At 39.5% G+C, this 19,490-nt stretch overlaps 1 long non-coding RNA gene across 1 annotated transcript in view; it reads right to left on the reverse strand.

Moving 5' to 3' along the window:
- Window positions 1-1,617: 1,617 nt before the first annotated feature.
- Window positions 1,618-19,490, reverse strand: part of LOC114472383 (uncharacterized) — a 57,971-nt gene continuing 40,098 nt past the window's right edge. The window contains exon 3 of the long non-coding RNA XR_003675087.1: window positions 1,618-1,745. This is a non-coding gene — a long non-coding RNA (uncharacterized LOC114472383). The remainder of the gene's footprint in view (window positions 1,746-19,490) is intronic.

Raw genomic sequence — 19,490 nt, forward strand, 5'->3', positions numbered from 1 at the left:
CCCTCTCCATCAGTGCTGACAATGCATGTAATGGATTTACAGCCTCAGAGGGCCCTAATGAGCAGCACAACAACAACCGTGTTTCCTGATATAAAGAAGAAATCTCACAGCTCAACACAGTGGGGATGTTTTATTATCCGGTGGACACACAGAGTCAGGGGTTTCAGGGTTTGGTGTGTGTACATTACATTAACAGGTGTCAGCAGATGAACCTCCACACACCAAAAGTATATATATATTTTTTAAATGTCCACCACAACAACATAGTATTTGAGGTTTATTTTCCCAAACTTGCCTATTTTCCAGAGTTTTCTGATAAGTCACTTTCATGACCGCTCCTAAAAACAGGCTGTTTATGGGCCTTCATGCATGAGTAGGCGTGTCTGTAGTGGCCGACTCCCACTGACCGAGGTTATCCCTGGTAGAGGGAAACACCAACTTTTTAGGGCCTCCTGCAGGTACAATTTGGACTCTACCCGGGAATGATGTACATATTTGGACTCTCTTTCCGCCGATACCTCGCTTGGCTCACTTTGGAATATCGATGGGAGAGACTTCAGGGCCCGGCCAGCCAGGACTCTACCCAAGGATGAGGGACACTGCCCGGCCAAAGGGGCACCAGAGATGCCCCTGGTCCCATCCAACGAGCACCGACTTCCAGGGCCTCCAGCGACTGCAATTCAAACTCTAACCGAAAACTGAGCAAATATTCGGACTCATGTATAAAAACCTGTCCGCTGATACCACTTTTTGACCACCAAAATGAACACTTTTTATTTTGCCCCGAAAGTTGTGCGATTCGGCTCTAGCAGGCGCAATTCGGAATCTACCCGGGAATAATGCACATGCTTGGACTCGGCCCGAACCGAGCACTTTTAGAAAATCAATGCAAGAGACTTCCAGGCCCCCCCACCAGCCGAGACTCTACCCATTTCGCTTGGTACAATTTCAACTTCAACTTTATTTATATAGCGCAAAATACAACAAAGTCATCTCAAAGCGCTGAACAAAATATAATGTCGATAGTAAAAAGAAAGAACCCAACAAGATCCACATGAACAAGCATTTAGCGACAGTGGGAAGAAACAACTCTCTCTTTTTTAGGAAGAAGTCTCCAGTGGAACCGGATACATGACCAGCAAAGATAAAATCTCACCCCTGGGTCCTGAGAGGCTCTGATGAGGGTAGTGAACATATATTTGTCTGTTGTTCAATGCAACTTTTGAGACAATGCCCTGCCTTCGCCATGTTTGTTTTACCTGTGAGGTAGTATGAGAGGGAGGAGCCCACATTCTAATGTAGGAAAGGAGGATCCAGGATTGTCAGGAGGAGGAGTTTCCGAGTTATGACATCACAACACGAGTAAAATCCAACTCGCCCATTTGGAGCTGACTTTTAACAAAATGTGGAATAGCAATGGAGGGAGGAAACCGAACTTTTTCAACTTTGACTCTGAATGAGGTTAAAGGAATGTTTATCTGTAGCAAAACCATTATAAATTAAATGTTTCATAATACTGCCCCTTTGTAGATTTGAAGTTTCAAAAAAAGTGAAGCGGCTGTTGTGCCAATCCTTCGGGGACTTACTGTGAGAGATCAGAGAGTGGACACACTGACCTTCTTGTTCAGTCCGTTTGTTGGAGACCTCACTCATGGGCAGCAGATGTTGGTTCTCTGTCACAGCTGCCTCTGGGGATGACAAGGTTCATCTGTCGGTCCCAGCTGAGTTGTCACATCTTGGTGTACCTTGAAATTTGAAACATTCATCATCCCCAGAGACAGTGAACTAATGACTTCACTGACATTTACAACAACCTGGTGCAGGATTTTTTGTAAGTACAACCTTTGTAGCACCACAACAAACAGGAAAGTAGAAATAAGGGATGAGTAGTTCAGGAAAATGCATAGGCGGAGTTTGAGATTCTTGCCGCGGGGAGGGGAAAGAAAAAATAGAATGAAATATATAGAATGTCTCGATGATTGTGTGTGTTACATATACAATAATGCAAAAAGGATTAGTAACATAACTAATAATGTTGACTACAAAAATTTGTGTCCACGTGTCGTAACGTAATGCATGTTCTCACTCATTCACGCTCTTAAGGGATTAAATGCTTCTTAAATACAACAGCATATCACAAGTATCATGTATGGGAATGGTTGCAGAAAAGGCATTGATAGCTTGAATGTAGTGGAGTTGAAGTAGATGAGGTAATCTGACAATCTGAAATAAATTCTAGTTTAAAATCATCACAAATTCACAGTTTTCTGTCAGGCTAAAGTGATTTTTTGTCTTTGTTCAGTGAACATGCTGTAAAATCTCAGACCTACACATAAAAAATTCAAAGGCATCAATTAAGTGGTGCAGAAAAACTTCAAATGCTCTTCTATCTGCAGAGCAAAACCACGTGGAGCAGCTTCTGATGCTTGCTGGTTTCCACCATGAACTCTTCCTGGTCCAATGGGGGATTGGTGAGTTCTCTTTCAGAGTGGTGCTGGTAGCTGCTAGCGGGCTACAGGGAGGGAGGGCGGGGCGGTCCATGGGAAACAAGCTTGTTAATTCATCTCACAGCAGCAGCGTTTCTGCAGGCTTCTGCTGCGTGACAAAAGGAGGTTGAAAAACAAAACCCGCTGCCTTTTTCCTCTAGGCTTTGTGATGCAGTAAAACCAAGCAGTCAATGAAGCACATTCCTCACAGTGTGAACCCGAGCACAGAGGTGTACATGAGCCTTCTGAACATTTACAGATACTAAAACACACCAAAAAGAATAAGGTTTCCAAAAATAACTGTAAAAACAAACAATCTGTCAAACAAGCAGGAACAAATACGGTACCACAGCACTTTGGACAAAACATATTCCTGCAGTGTCTGACAGACACGCTACTGATGTTTAAATCAGGTGAACAACTTCAATTAATGTGTCATTGCTCCAAACTCTCATCATTCATTCTTTAACTTTGCCTGTTTTTAGTACAGAGCACAAGAAGAATGTCTTCAATGAGGGAATGATAGCATTATGTGTAACAATAAATAACATATTTTAATAAAAGTGAGCAAGCTTTACCCAACAAAGACATTAGCTAGGAGCTAGATACCATCACATATGAATTGCCTATTTCCAGTGTTGTTCAACTTACTTGGAAAAAATAATTAGTGTACTTTACCTTATATAATTAAGTTACTTTTCAAAAATGTGATGCACAAAATATTAAACAGTAGACCTTTCAGGCTAATTCTATTCTTTTGGCATGTTCCACATTAAAAATTTAAAATCTTGTCTTATAATTTTTAACACTGTGCACATTGCATCAAGCAAAAATGAAATTAAATACAACCGTTTCCAACTTGAAGAAAATTGTTGAACATATACATTTATTTACTGCATATTCCACCAATTTTTTATTAAAAAAAAAAAAAAAAAAAAACAACTCTTCCTTCTATGAACTTATATTTATGACTTTCTCTGCCATGGCCGACTGGGTTATAATGCACTATGAAACACAAGACGCCCAACAAACAGTAGTGAGATGGTTTCCTTTAGTAACGCAGTAACGCAGCCTGCTTGTGAGAAAATAACTGTTTATGATTGTTGTTTTTTTCAATTATAATCCCTTACTTTACTCATTAATTGGGAAAAGTAATCCGATTACAGTAACTACCCGTTACTGGTCATCAATGTTTATTTCTGAAGTCATGCTGAAGTTTAGCATGTCGCTAACAGCTATTTCTGCTACTTGCATGTAACCAACAGTTTGACATTAGCATGTAGCTAACCATCAAGGCAGACAATATGAATATTATGTGCTTTAGTTATATTCTAAAATTACATGATTGATTCACTTCGGAGTGTAAAATGATGTTTTTATGTCTAATCTAACAATGAGCTTCTAAAAGGATTAGTTTTAGCTGCTTCAATTGTACAAAGTACCGCTACAAGTTCAGCAACAAGCAGTGTTGTGTGACACTGAACTGAACTGTGTATATACAGTATAAACTTGTGTTGTAGACTTACATGCTCAGGGTCTTGGGTCGGCTCCTATCGTTACCGTTTGCAAAAAGCTTGGATAATTCCTCTGTGAACTCATGTCTTTATAGTAAATTAGCATTACTCTCTTTTAAAATGTCATTGCATGGGTGCAGCGGGCAATTTAACAACGTTGTGGCTAAATATGGGAAATTCTTAGACCCAGTGTAGTACGGCCCTCTCTGATTACATATATCACCCTGTATAAAGTTTTTCATACCCTACGTCAGAGGAGGATTGGTGATAGTATCCTTGACATACATGCAAGAAGACATGCATGTATGTCATTAAAAGAACGTTACACAATGTAGTGTCAATCTAGACTGCTGTTTGCAAGCAATAAAGGTGCAGTCCGCAATCTTGGAAAGCTAGCATGATTTGAGCTAGCAAGACCTTCTCTGAACTGGTCCTTAGAGCCCCTGTATATGAAGCATACGTATATGGGAACCAATCATAAAGATATATGATTGGTTCTTTCTATTCGGACTGAGTGGCAGGGAATTTTTACAGAATGCCATCTGTATACTGTATAATATATTGACTATTCTGAGGATGGAAGGACCATTTCACCAGAATAACAAAAAGTGTTTAACAGGATTGCGGACTTAGATCAGCATACCTCTCCAACAGCCACGTATTCTGCCTGTGCTAAGCAAAGATACTGCTAACTAAAGCATATTACTCCATGGGTTTACCAGAAATTAATTACAGGCACCAACTATTGGATTCTTTGCTTCTTGTTTTGTCTTCGTCTGTACAAAAACCCAATTTTGGCTCTTGTGACGTGCTTTCTACTAAACATTAATGCTTTACTGTTCAGCAGATCAACTGATGTTGGGCAGACTTCATTGTGTTGTTCTGTTTGCTGTCAGTCAGCGGCCGCCCACACAAAGAAGCCACCGTCGCTCCCAGAGTGCAGTCTGGGGTGAACAACATTGTCTCTTTGTTTTCTGGAAGCTGAAGTTAACATCTTGGTTTCATTTTGTAAAATGTGAACTTTTGCGCAATCAAAAACACATTTTTAAGCAAGCTGCGACATGTGCTGAGAAAACCCAAAGAGCGCAGAAATAAGAAAGGATGTATTTCTAAGGTTTTTGTTCCTGAAGCGGAGACAGTTCCCGCTAACAAAGCTGCTTCTGTTCAACAGAGACGGATGTGCACACAACAGGGGTGCAGGTACGAATCCCTGCAGGCCTCCTGTTAAAGCCTGCACTGATATTTCATTGATATCCGTTTCTGTGTCAAGGTGGCGATGGGTTTCTAAGACTCACTTCCTCAGAGATGTGACGAAAAAGACTGGAGGCGGTTTGTGCTGGTGGGAGTTCAATCTGGTCGTCTGGATGGGAAACAGTCGCTGTGACCCACTTCTGTGTACTTTGAGTGTCTGGATGGTAGAAACGAGGGACGGGCATTCATACAAAGGGGTTTTATCTTTACGGGCTCTGATGAAAACATGTGATGGAGCTTCAACATGCTACTAGCATATCTTATACCAAAAACCTATTGGGTAAAACCAAGAGGATAAAGAAAACTAAAGGAGATGAAGTGGGGGAAGTCTTCACTTTTACATTCAGCTAAATTTACGCCTAGTTTGAACTTCCTGCCGAGCTCCCTGGACTGTATGAAAGACGTCTTTACTACTGGATAAGTAATGCACAATCAGCAAGTTTTATTGCATCTTGAGCATTCAAAAAGGCAGTGGTTTGAGTCTATACCAAAACCCTAGCACTGCTCACAGTCCAATGATCTGAATCATCTACTGAGGGAAAAACTCACGACTTTGGTCAAGTAGAAAGAGCAAAAGTCTCTCTAGTTTTTAAAGAACTATAGGTAGATAAACAAAGACGGAGCACGCCACTGATTCCGTTCATCTGTTGAATAAAGTACAGGAAACAAGAGCAGTTAGAGAGTGGAACACCTCTGTCGAGCACCAACTATCCTTTTTTCTATGGCCATTAATAACAATCAGGGTTGGGGTCAATTACATTCTTAAGTTACAAATATGTCTTTAATTATCCATGTTGAATTATAACTCAATTACAATTACTCTGATCAGCAATTTTTCCAATTACTATGAAAAATACACATTTTTTCCCCTGAAAGTCAATTACAATTCAGTTCTTAATAACTAAAGTTCAATTACAATTCATCAAAATTACTGAGCCTTTTATAAAAAATTGAACCATGTCTTAAATTAGGACATATCTCATTTGTTTCTCCTATCTTGGTTTCCTTGTTAGGCTTCCTAATCAATGAAAATATTGATACAAATATTTTTGATGTGGGCGTCTGAGCCTTTTTTTTCTCGCCCTAGATTTATTATTATTTTTTTAATGGTGATTTTACATTGATACTCGATATGAAACACATTTTAATAATTGTTAACCACGTAGGCCTATGTGTAAGCCGCAGAACTGTAACATGGTTACATGGTATTGAGTTTATTTATATTGTAAATGACTCTTATAATTCAATTACGAACAGCAACATATTTTCTCAATTACGATTACAATAATAACTACAACCCTGATAATGATAGAGTAGGTCCAAATGTATGGGCACCAACATGTTTTGAGAAAACACAATGAACTGCAAAGGACATGACTGAACGTTACCAAACTTCTTCCCATGTATTTGAATGAATGGCATCAGCTGGATGCTCTGAAACCAGCAAAACAACAAACAACCCAAGCTGTGTGTTGGAATAAATCATTAACTTGATTTTCTGCCAAACTGGAAATGTTTACGCTCCGATGGACCGCAGTGACATATTTCATTTTCACCCGCGTGTTTCCACGTACAGCGCAAACACAAAGAGAGCCTCACACTCCTTCAGAACATGACGTTTTAGTTGCACTCTATTGTTCTGCCTCTGGCTTTTATCAGGATCATTAAAAAGAGCTCGAGTTACTTCTATGTGAGATTCCCAAACAAAGAGAGTGAAAGACTAAACTAACCCTGTTGTTTGAGTCGAACACATCCTGTACAGTATAATCACCGATTGGAGGTCTTTTGTCATGTTGAACTGTGCTGGCAGGGGCGTGGTGGTGTTCTTGTATCCTGAGTTCACTTCATCACAGTCATGACGAGGATGCTGCATCTCAAATAAAGACTAATCCAGCCTCAGATACAATAGTTGTGTAAGAGGCGAGTGGAAGATGGCAGCGATTTGTAAGAGAATTCCTCAGTAGACAACAGTTTGTATGTGGCGCCGATTGTAAAGTTATATGCTAAAATTAAGAGCAACTTTTTGCAACATTTAGCAACAAACCACATTTAAAAAAACTTATATGATTAATTTTTTCCCGTAAAAATATGTCAATGTTAAATCAAACTGTTAAATCTAAATCAAAATGTTAAATCTAAATCAAAATGTTAAATCTAAATCAAAATGTTAAATATAAAATCTACGTAAATATAAATGTTACAATTAAAGCTAAATGTTACAATTAAAGCTAAATGTTACAATTAAAGCTAAATGCTACAATTAAAGCTAAATGTTAAATCTAAAAAAAAATGCTGACTCCGTCAGACTAGACCGCAGATAGCACTCGTTTGCGTCAATGAGATTTTATTTTGGTACTTTTTGGAATATTAGCTAAATATTTAGTTTCACCAGTGACATTTCGATTTTACATTCAAATTTAACAATTAGATGTAACATTTAGATTTACATTTAATATTTAGATTGAACATTTAGCATTTAGATATAAAAGTAAACAAAAAATGTCACAAACATTGCTGTAAATCCAGTCAAAAGGAACATTCAAAAAATTCACGTTTTCTTGAACGTGTTTTGTTGCTAAATGTTGTGAAAAGCCATTTATTTTAGCATGCGCAACATTACAATCGGTGCCCCATAAGTTTGTGGCCATTTTATGACAAAACTAAACTAAGACTAAATGCAAACAAAAGCAGGATTACTATAACAGTGATTACACCTACAATGGTATGGGCTACAGCTAGGGTTATGGTTATCCTTGTGTATGTAAAAGATTGACAATAGTAGGATATATAGAATAAGATGGACACATTTTTCAGATAGATTGCTTTTTTGTTTGTTTTTTAAGTAGTTTAGTGCATAGAAAAATACAGTATTTCTAGTTGTTGTTTACTCGACCTAATGGACGTTTGTATGTTTTGTTGCAGAACTAATAATACTTTTAAATCAAACCATGTTGCAATCCTCCTGAGACTTCATTAACATGCCCTGAAGATGTCTCTGTGCTCACAAACACACAGGGTTCACCCTCCTCTCACTGCAGCTTGTGAGTATTATCAGATAAAGTCCGTCTGGATGAAGCAGACAGCTTCTCCGCAGCCTAAAGGGACGTTAGATGCCAGCAGGTTGTTTCAGGTCAGAATTGGAGGAGGAGACCCTGCAGGAGCTGAAGAAAGACGACACTCGGCCTGTTTTCGCTCCAGCTCTGGTGTATTGGTTCAGCCTCGGGTGTTGGAGCATGAGGAATCTATATTTTGAGCTAAATCGGGAAATGTGGTCCAAGCTACAACCTCACCATCAGTTTTCTGGCAGACTTTTGAATGAGAATTTATGTCTCTAAAGACGTCTGAACTGCGGAATAAAACAACATCAATATGAGCTTCCACGCTCTATTTATGGGAAAATAACAACCTAATGTATTTTTCCAGAAGGCCTGAGCACACAGGTCCACTTTATATTTTATACAGAGTAATGACATGATTTAGAGTGCACTGCATTGTTCATGGTTCACAATAAAACTCAAGAAAAGAAAGAAAATTACTTAAAGCTCCTCCACGAGTTTAATGACAAAAACAAACAGCACTTAAATAACCAGTCTGTTCTTCAGTCCATTAATACATTTTTCATCTGTGATAAAGGGTTTGCTTTTGCTCTTTTTTTACTCTTTGTTATGTATAGATTACAACACAAATCTATAGTGTTGCATTCAAGAAAAACACTAGTAGAATGCACCGAGACCAAGACTTTTGTGAGTTGAGGCCTAGTCAAGACAGAGATGATAAAAATCAATTTTAAACAGTTAAAGAGCATTCTCTCTCTTTGAATTTAGTTTTCTTTTAAACACATTTGAAGGACAAAAACAAAGTGTCTGCAACCCTTCAAAGCAAAATGTCAAATCTTGACAAATGTGTTGATCTACATTGAGTTTTAAGTGATACATATTGGTAATTACTGAAAATATGTGAAAATATGATGTTTGTCAATCAAATAAGGTCAAAGTAAGTGTTCAGAGGTATTTCTGACTAGAAATACAATTAACTGATGTCTGAGTCTTTACAGCTGTCTGACACAAAGATTACCAAGGAGGCAGAACAATCAGTGAGCTGACAGTAAATGTTTTAGGTCGACTTACAACATTTATCAGAGAGCAGATCAGTGCTGTTCTTGACTATTCTTGACTAAGTCCAGAGTGCGGACAAGTAAAAATGCTCTTCAGACCGAAAGAAGACAAAGACCGGACTCAAGTACCACAACGCTACAATTCCATTGGGAAGGAATCAGTGTCTGACGTTTAGATTTGACAAAGTTCTTCTAAAAAGGTACTTTATTGTGACTTCTGGCATGATAAAATGCATCCATCTTCAACGTTTCTGGCTATAGGCAAACTATGCAATTGAATCAAACATCATTGGCTACTCGCGGCCTCAAAACTGAGTCCTCTGCCTCATTTGAGGAGAATGAAAATGTCCTGTCTTTATCCATAACGTGCGTCACGATAAAATAGGACATGAGAATAAACTAAACCTCTATCATAAGCTGTGCCTCGTGTTTTTAACGTGTACTTGAGTCAAAAATTTTGGACCAAAATTGCACCATGTGTGACGTTAGCTGACAGGAATTATGGGAATACTTGACAAGTACCGTTATTCAGCCATATATGAACAAGTTAATGGATTACGAATCCCTCTATATAGGTTGGTAAACTGGGGTTCCCCACACGACATCTTCCATTGAGCCCCCACAAAGTTAGAAGTGGCCCTGGTCGTCAGTAGTTACAGTGAAAGTTGATCTCCCAACATATTTCTGTCAGAGTATCACTCATTTTAGATTTAATTTAGGGTTTTATTTATATATTATTACAATGATATACTCTATTTGAGGCTTTTATGATGTATTGACATGTTTGCTTTGTCTTGACAGTCTTCTGTGCTTATTGATATGCTCTCATATCTGTTTTGCTTTTTTGTTTGTTTGTCTTTGTTTATCTGAGAATGCAGGCGCCAATTAGCTGTTAGCTACTGTAACTTTTGAGCAATTGTATGAATTGAGCATTTTCCCCCTACACCGGTCAAATAAACATTAACCTTTAATAAATGAAACTACTTTTTGCTGTTGTAGATAAAGTTGTCTTTTGCAAAGTGGCTGTAAATGGATGCAAATATTAATCACTTTTAAAGCAGTCAGCTGTGACAAACAGCTCAGACACATCTCAAGGATACAGAGTGAAAAAAGCTCCTTAAATGGCAAATGTTATAAGATAGAACACATATTTCCCTCTGTGCATCTGAGATGATGTCAAACTAACGCGGAAATAGAAGCACAATCCAAACGCAGATATTCATTCCACTTTGCCAGTTGAAAGGCTCAGCCAAATGTTTTAACAGTCATGTCAACTGCTGCTAAACCCATGCATATCAAATGTGAAGCCTGCGAATAACCACTGTATGCATGGCTGTGTTAGATTAATTTTGACTGCAAGGAGGTATGGAGCATTGGGACAAAACCACTCCGGATGGCTGAGAGCAGAAACTGGATCAGAAGCCTGACCACATGTCTGGCTGTGTTTTCCAAAAAGAGGAGGTTTTAGATAGCTTAGTAATGGCTAACTCTGCTGCTTCACAGCGCACACACTGTGGATTCAAGCCTTGGTCTCTTTCAACAGCATTAGCACGTTCAATCAAAGAGGACAAGGGCAACAGTCCAAAAGCAAATAATTTAGCATTATTAGATTTTCTAAAACGGCTGCTGGAAGCATCAATGTGTGACTGTGATTGTCAATGTGGTGTCAGCCCTGAATACGACTTTAGTCATTAAGTAAAGACCAGCTCAACCATTATGAATGTGAAGAGGCAGATGTTGACGATGAATAAACCAGTTCTTTAGTAAGTTTGTCTAAAGAAGTGTTTCTCAAATTGGGGTACGTGTACCCTTAGGGGTACGCGATGGCAATACAGGGGGTACTTGAGAGAAAGAATAGAAAATTAAATTAAAGCATTAAAAATAAGGGGTTTTATAGAGTTATTTTTTTTAGTTAAAAATGATCATTGTAAAATTGATGATGGAAATAATCTAGATTAGAATATGAAGTGAAAATACAAAGGTCAGTCTCGGTCCTACACCAGGTGGGAGACCGGAAATGATAAAAACTATAGAAATAATTTTATTCAGGAGTCACTAAAATACTGTTTCATTCCATTTAATTACAAAATTCATTCCATCATTATGCTCTGTAGGTGTTTTTTCACAGAATTCTGAGCAAAATGTTGTAGTCGGACAAAGGGGGTACCTGGATTCAGAAAGAAGAGAAAGGGGTACTTGAGCCAAAAAAGTGTAGAGCCACTGCTCTAAAGGATGTTAACTGATGTCTTCATATCTATTCCATTATGTTGTCTTCTGCTTGTCTGAGACCAGGGTGCTGGACAGAACCCTCAGGGAAACCAAGATGGCCGTCTCCACTTCCACGTGCTAGCTGGACGTGTAGGACGCTTCCTGACAAAGGCATCAGGGAGGATCCGAACTAGATGCTAAATCTTTGAGCGCTTGTATTAGCAACCGTCATTACCGAACACGGTTGCCGCCTGAACCTCTTGCAGATTTATTGCTTCATTCTTCCCAAGATCCTGAGATCCTCAGATACCTAAAGTCTTCTCATCTGCCCTGGAGCACAGAACCATGGCCTCACATTTTAAAGAAGAAAGATTTACCAGAGACACCATAACATGCCTTAAAACAATAAGTATCTCAACTGTTGTGCACAATACTACTGTATATGAATGAAAGCTAACAAGTTAGCTAACCACTAGCATTTTTGATACGATGCTCCCCCTCCCTTTGCTAGCAGAAATGCTAATAATCACACACCGATTTACTACTTCAGCCAATTCACACACTCAATTGAATCTATCATACACACTTTTAATCTAGGTATTATGACTTCCAGTTCCTCCCACATTACTAAACATCTAAACTAGTTTAATATAGGCTTTTAAAGTCTGCTGTCCAGGGTGTAACCCCAACTTATACATAAAGTAAGCACTAGGTGACCCTGTACACTTCAGGATAAAGCTCTACAGTAGATGAATGAACAAATAGCTAATTTAGCTATTAGCTACTTGTTTTCAATTAGGGTAAGTAAGTAGAGGCTTGGTGAGTTATTTGTAAAACAATGGTCCTGTTCAGCCTATACTCTGTTTACTGCTAGATGTAATCTGTCTCCATGTCCCGCTGATGAAACGCTGCACGAATACTAATGGCGATGTCCTTCATCCCTCCATGTCTGAGCATGTCTCCCATACACCAGCCCAACGCTCTGTTTGCTTTAAACCACAGATCCTGTGTAGAGCTTTGACTGCAGCAAACAGAAAGCGATCAGCGCGGTCCCAGCTTGCTCTGCAGAGCCACAATTAGACTCTGAGCCTTTTTCTCTCCAGTGTTGAGCAACACGTAGAAAAACACACCATCAGAAAACACCCTGGTATGAGTTCATGAAGAAACTGCCCACACTACACCCATCCATCTCAGTCAGCTGGGTAAGCAGGAAACCAGAGCTTGATTTGAAGTCGTACCAAAGACCCGTCGTCTTGCCTTCCTGCCCTCTCAGATATTTACTAGAACCATCCATCCATCTTCATACCCGCTTATTCCCGTTTAACAGGGTCGCGGGGGTCTGCCGGTGCCAATCTCCGGCTCTCATAGGGCGCTTGGCGGGGGTACACCCTGGACAGGGCGCCAGTCTTTACTAGAACCATCGGAGTGTAATCGTACCTTGTCTCTGCATTAATTACATGCAAATGCAACCACAAAAAAGCCAAACCATGACAACCAAGGGTGGATTTTAAAAGTGAGGGTGTTCTGCAACCGTTCCAATTTTGTTCCGTAAATTAATTTGGTAAAACCATGATAAAGCTGTTATTAAGTCAGTGATACTCATGTGGCTCTTTATGTCTTCATTTTATTTATTATTCCTCCAGAAAATCTTAAAAGGGGGAAATTTTTTAACCCCTTTTTATTTTGTTCTTTGGTCATTTTGCAATTTCCTTTGTCCCCTTTCCCAAAAAAGAGACTTTTTGTTTTTCCAGATTTTAGCTTCCTCTTGCCAATAAATATCAATTTTTGCACGTTGTTTTTGACGCTTATCCAATTTTTGTCCTTTCTTTAATCATTTTTTGCCACATTTCGTCCACTTTTCACACCTTTTGCCCAAAAAAATACACTTGTTTCCTTTTTCCACTATTGTTTGGCACATTTTGCTCTTTTAAGCTACCCTTTGTCATTACATAATACCTATTTTCTCTTTTTGTACATTTTTTTGCCACTCGACTGCTTTTGGCCAATTTTAGTCACTTTTCACTCTTTTCTTGTCTTGTTTTCTCCACTTTGGGACCATTTTTTGCCACCTGTTACTGATTTTTGTCACTTCACTTACACTTTACTCATCGCTGTTAACTCTTTGTTTACTTTCTCAGAACGGCGGCTTCATCATACGGCCGTCTGTGATTGGCTTGATCACCATTCAATCAATCTAACTGGACCAATATGTTTTCAACAATGAATTGTGAGGGGGATGAATTTTTGTTTTCATCAAAGTGCATTTGTTGCATCCCGCAAGGGTGAGACACGCCTGATGACGACCATCAACATTGTTGGTGGAATAAATTCTGCATGGCACAGAGAGGAAAAAACTGAATCTGGGGCACTTGGCAGGAAACATTTTTGCCACACAATAATTCAGCGAGTAAACGTGCTAGGGGTGGAAGCAAAGGTCAGGAAGCACTCCCAACAATCGTTGTGTCTCTGCGTGTTTGGTTGGACTCTGGAGGGTTGTCGTTTAAAGCCGGAGGCAAACGGCCGTCCTTGGCAAACACCAGCATGTTGGTGAGATGGCGGGGGTTCTTTTAGCCTGGTTTATATCCACGGATTCCCAGAATTCTTACCAGCAGAGCACAAAGGGTGGATGGATGCTCTCCATAAATAACCAGCAGGGCAAAGCATTAGGCAAAGTGTTTTTCCTCCCTGTGTTTTGTTGGAAAGTAGCTTCTCTCTCAATGAGAGAAAGAAAAGGAAATAAAAGAAAGGGAGTTTGGGCAAAGGAGATTATAATGGATTTGATTTGATAGTAAAAACAGATAATGTTAGAGTTTTGTCACATCTATCGGTTTTTTAGAAAAACAGATCGAAGTCTGTTCCTAAAACACACAAAAGAAAAAGCTTATAGAGATCTATTTACAGCTCACATTGTGGAGATATTTATGGGCAGAAAAACAAAAGTTATCATCAGTTTGTAAGCTCTCATTTTCATGGATTTCCTTTTGGATTTAAAACTGCAAAATCAATTTCAAACAGGAAACTGCCAACCCGCATCCACAAGCTGTTTTTGATTAGATTAAGTCAATACTAACAGAGAGCATGTTTCCTATCACCCTAAACTGAAGCTAAAAAATGTTACTTTTACAACATTTGATCTGTCAAACCATGCAGGGCTGCCTAAGTCCGCTCCTGGTGATCAATCTGGATCTATGTATGGATTAGTGAAGCAATGATCCAATCAAATCAATGGAAACTTAAACCATCAATCAACATCGTCAGTGAAACACAGCACCTTTCGTTTTTCTTTTTGTTAAAAAGATTCGAACGTTTCATCGATAAAAGTGTCAAAACGTCAGAATTTCTTGGTGTTTTTCAGTAACACTTAACTTGAAGTTGTAGACATAAAGCTGACATTATCCGTCATTAGCATGAATAAGGTGTCTTGTAGGCCGTTACATTTATGGCGTCTTTCGCTAAATTATGGCACCTTTGGAGCTATGTTGGCATTTTTACTGGGGTTAGAGTTAGGGTTAGGGGTTAGGGTAATTAAGGATTAGGGTTACGGTAACAAATGACACTTAATGACATGACACCTTATTCATAATAATGATGGCGTATCGTCAGCCATTATGTAAAAAACTTCAAGTAAAGTGTATTTTTTTCTATAGCTTTAGGTGATTGTGGTAAATGGATACAGGAATATAAGATTATCTTAAATCAATCAAAGGCTCCTGTTCCAAATTGAATCGTGGCAGACTTTGTGCTGTCAGCAAATAATGTATCATTGTCCAAAGCCGATATCATATCGTATTGTCATGAAACTGGTGATTTACACCCCTAGTGAGTAGCAGAGATGGGTTAGTTTGTCACATTGATGATGATTTATAATCAATGTTCCTGATTTTACTATGAATTATTGACGAATGTAAGACTGAGCAGCTCATTTAACACCCACCGAGACACAAAACCTGACAATTACAGCCGCACTCGTCTCATGGTGTCTCATTTCACCCCCATGATGCAGCTGCTCCACAGCAGCCTGAGATTATAGGCATGATTTGAGACACACACACACACACAATGTAAACACACATGTTGACGCTGCCACACACATCTGCACACCTTCACAACAGTGCAATCAGACAGAGAGCGGAGGGGGTCAATAGGCTCCGTCTGTCACCCTGCCAACCAGCAGCTTATCAGGCCTCCAGCGAGGCGGGAACCAATCTCACAGCTCCAAACGTGACAGTCGACACATTATCGAAAATCTGCACCTGAAAATCCCGGACGTGACTTTAGATCTGAAGGAGGAGCTCTAGGACCCCCATCGACCCCCGACATCATTGTATGAGCTGATTTAGCCTGGATGTCACCTGTGTAGTGAAGTCCGCGGTCTAATAATCACCAGCAGCACCGTTTAATTATCTATAAGGTCTAATCAACCTCAACTTACTCACCACATTCACTACATTATTCATTTACTACTTCATTACTTATCGCTATGATGCATTTGATTACATTTGATCACTTTCCATTATTTTGTAGCTGTTACACTTATCAAACTCAAGTTCTGGGAGTATTACCCTTATCATTGATTTGCGGATATTTATTAATGAATGCTTTTCAGCTGGTCTTTTTAAATGGAATTTATTACCTTCATATTATTGGTTGCTAAGATCATTGATATAATTTTCCTAATATGGTTTACTTGGAAGCGTTATTTATTTAGTGTTGCTGGCTGGAGGAGGTGTGCGTAGATCGGGAGGTCTGGGCATCTCTGCTGAGACTTTTCCGCCTCTGAATCACTATGATAGGGTGCTGCAGAGCCTCCATCCTGCATGTTTTAGACATCTCCCTGCTCCATCACACCAGGATCTATTGATGGTGTCATGCAGCTCAACAGAAAGCCTCATAATGAGCTATCCTTTACAATCAGCTGTGGATGGACCAGGATAGCATCTACATTTAAAACATGCAGGACAGGGACTCTCCAGGACCAGATCTCCATGCACTTTAATATCCTCCCCATCTCCAGATTCAGTGTAGATTGTGCAGCAGATAATATAGAACATTTGGAGAAAATCTACAAAGGCACAGATCAAAGGAAAAATGATATTAACTGTACAATGTCACATCTGGGTGAAAATGGCTGATCCATTGGTTGGATTTCAAAGAATAAAATTGTTGAGGAAAGTTGTTTTAAGTTGTTTTTTGAGTGAATGTGCATTTTTTTTTTTTTTTTTTTTGTTAATTGGAAAAACATAAAACACAATTATGGTTGTAATCATGACTAGTACAGTGTGACAGTGTCAGCAGCGCCACGATGCACAAAATGTTTGACAATAGCATAAGAGCATAATGCAGAGGCTCCATAGCAACAATTGTCAGTACATTTACAAAGCATTTAGGAGAAAAGCAAATTAATGAATGAATCAGCTATTGAAGCAAATGTTGAGCAGCTAAAAACACAACAAAAGATACGTTTTTAAATGTAAAACAACTAAAACATGAGCCATACACGGCTAAACACCTTTAGAGTCCTTGGTTACTGTTGCATGTCACATAGGAGGTGGATGAGAAAAGGTTTTCAGACACATATAAATAACACAAAGACTAAAGAGTTCTCATGATAAGACAGATCTGTTATGTTCTAATGTTCACTGATAGGAGTGGCTCTAAATTACAGCGGCTGGACGTCTTTAAATGTTTCTGCACATGTTGTTTACTCACGTGTGCTGCCGCTGTGGATGGACTGACATGTACACAACACAAAACAAGCTCACAGGCCACTGGAGTGGATGGAAGTGAGATCAGAGCCCACACTGAGTCAATACCATGTGAATAAGCTGCTGTCCTTATATTTAAAGTACAGAGGAGTGATTTTTTTCACCTCCCCTGTTTTCAAGGGAAAAGCTCCGCAGCCCTGCAGAGACCTGCGTGGGTCTGAATTTTAAAAGCGCTGCTGACACTGAAGCATTATCCTGCAGCAGCTGGTGACAGGATGATGAACAGTTGGCTCTGCAGCAGAATACAAGAGCAATCCAGAATGAAATTATTCACAGGGGAAGGTGTGCCATGGCTGCGTACAATGAATGAGCAAACGGGAAGCACACAGAGCCAACATTGAACGCCGGGATTTAAAAGATGGTGTCAGTGTGTAGTTTGGAGTAATTCATGTTCTCAGCGAGCGTTTACGTGTGCAGCACGACTGAGGTCTAAGACAGACTTTAATGACCTTGTTTTCCACCGACTGTGCCTCACTTATATATCACTGCTAAAGCTGAAGGCCAAATAAAGCCAAGCCTTTAGCCATGCACAACGCGCTATTCAGCTCACTGCAATACAACTGCGACAACGAGACGTGGATGAAGCCTCGTGGTGGTAGTGGGCGTCGGTCAAACTGGAGCCGTTTCCTGTGATCTGTGCCTGATTCGACCAATGACGCAGAAGGAAATGAATCTAGTGTTGAGATGAAGCCGTTGACTGAGAACACTGAAACACAGAGCTGCAGCCAGGAAACCATTAGCTTAGCTTCAACGCTCGAGTAGATTAATCCTCTGAGGAAGAACTTAAGTCTAATAATGACTTGCCTCAGAGTCAGCTGTTTCCATAGCAACCTAATTTGCATACAGCAACTAATGAACAGAGAAAACGGTCAGCAGAGAAGTTCGAGGACATTTTCATTACGGGGCGGAGCGACAGGTTGCGGAATGAGCCAATCTTAAGTGATTGACAGGTGTGCATGAATACGTGTGTGATTACAGATTAGAGTCAATAGGACACAGAAAAGGAATGGTTGGTCAATACACTGACAACGACCTTTTTGAACTGATCGTTCTGAAGTTTTTTGAAGAAAAAAAACTGATTAGCTACAACCTTTTGTTGTTAGCATGACACTAGATACAGTAGCATTTGGGCCTACTCACACTAGGCCCGAGCACATTTATCAACTAAAGCAGTGGTTATTAGCCTGATTGGAGTTACTGAACCTCGCATGCTTCATCAGTGCATTCACTGAACACCTCGTAATTGGACAAATAATATACGATTTCTTCAAAACAGAAATATTTCATTCAGACAAACATAAGCCTGGGTCAATTTTCCTTAATAAAAATTTTTTAAAAATTGATATTAAAAGCTACAATGTCACATTCTTACCTTAAAGCTGATATCTGGAGTTTCTGAGAAATCTATGTTAAAGTATGATTCTTTTGAAAATCATAAAAATACCTAACTAATCTTTTACTATGGTCTACTGCCAGTCATTCATATACTTTAAAGTATAAAAGTTCCTCCTTCGTCCTATAGACCCCTATACAAATGGAAACGATCGCCGAGTGCACCCAGCCAATAGGCTTTGACTTCCTGTTTTTTAGTCTGTCAATCAAAGTGAATGCAGAACTGTGCACGGAAACAAGGCCACTCGTCACAACAGCAAACAGGTAAATATGATTTTGGCTCTTACCTGACCCTATAGACATATATCAATGTGACCTGATGAGACCTTGTTATGTTCCGCGATGCGAGTGCAGAAAAGTAGAGGCGTGGCTTCTGGTAGATTGGCAGAGGCAGGGGGAGGAAGTGGAGCTGTTGTGGGCGGGACATCGAGACGTTTCTCAGAAACTCCGGATATCAGCTCTAACATATCTTTAAATAAGCTTAGTTTGTCATGGAAATGTATTTTGTCCAACAAATTTTTTCTGTGTGTGTGTCAGACTGAGTCAACAAACCCCTGAGGTTCGATGGAACTCATGTTACAAACCACTGACCTAAAGTCTAGATATTTAGCTGGTATGGATTAATACTGTATCAACTGTGAACAAGCTTCATTAGTATGTAAACTCCATCTCAAGGGGGATCGTGAAACTATCGCAAAAAAGGAGTTTAAGTTTACTAATGAAGAAGTGGAGGGTTTCTTACAGTAAGATTCAAGAATGG

Source organism: Gouania willdenowi, chromosome 11, assembly GCF_900634775.1.
Source record: "Gouania willdenowi chromosome 11, fGouWil2.1, whole genome shotgun sequence".
NCBI classification, from domain to species: Eukaryota; Metazoa; Chordata; class Actinopteri; order Blenniiformes; family Gobiesocidae; genus Gouania; species Gouania willdenowi.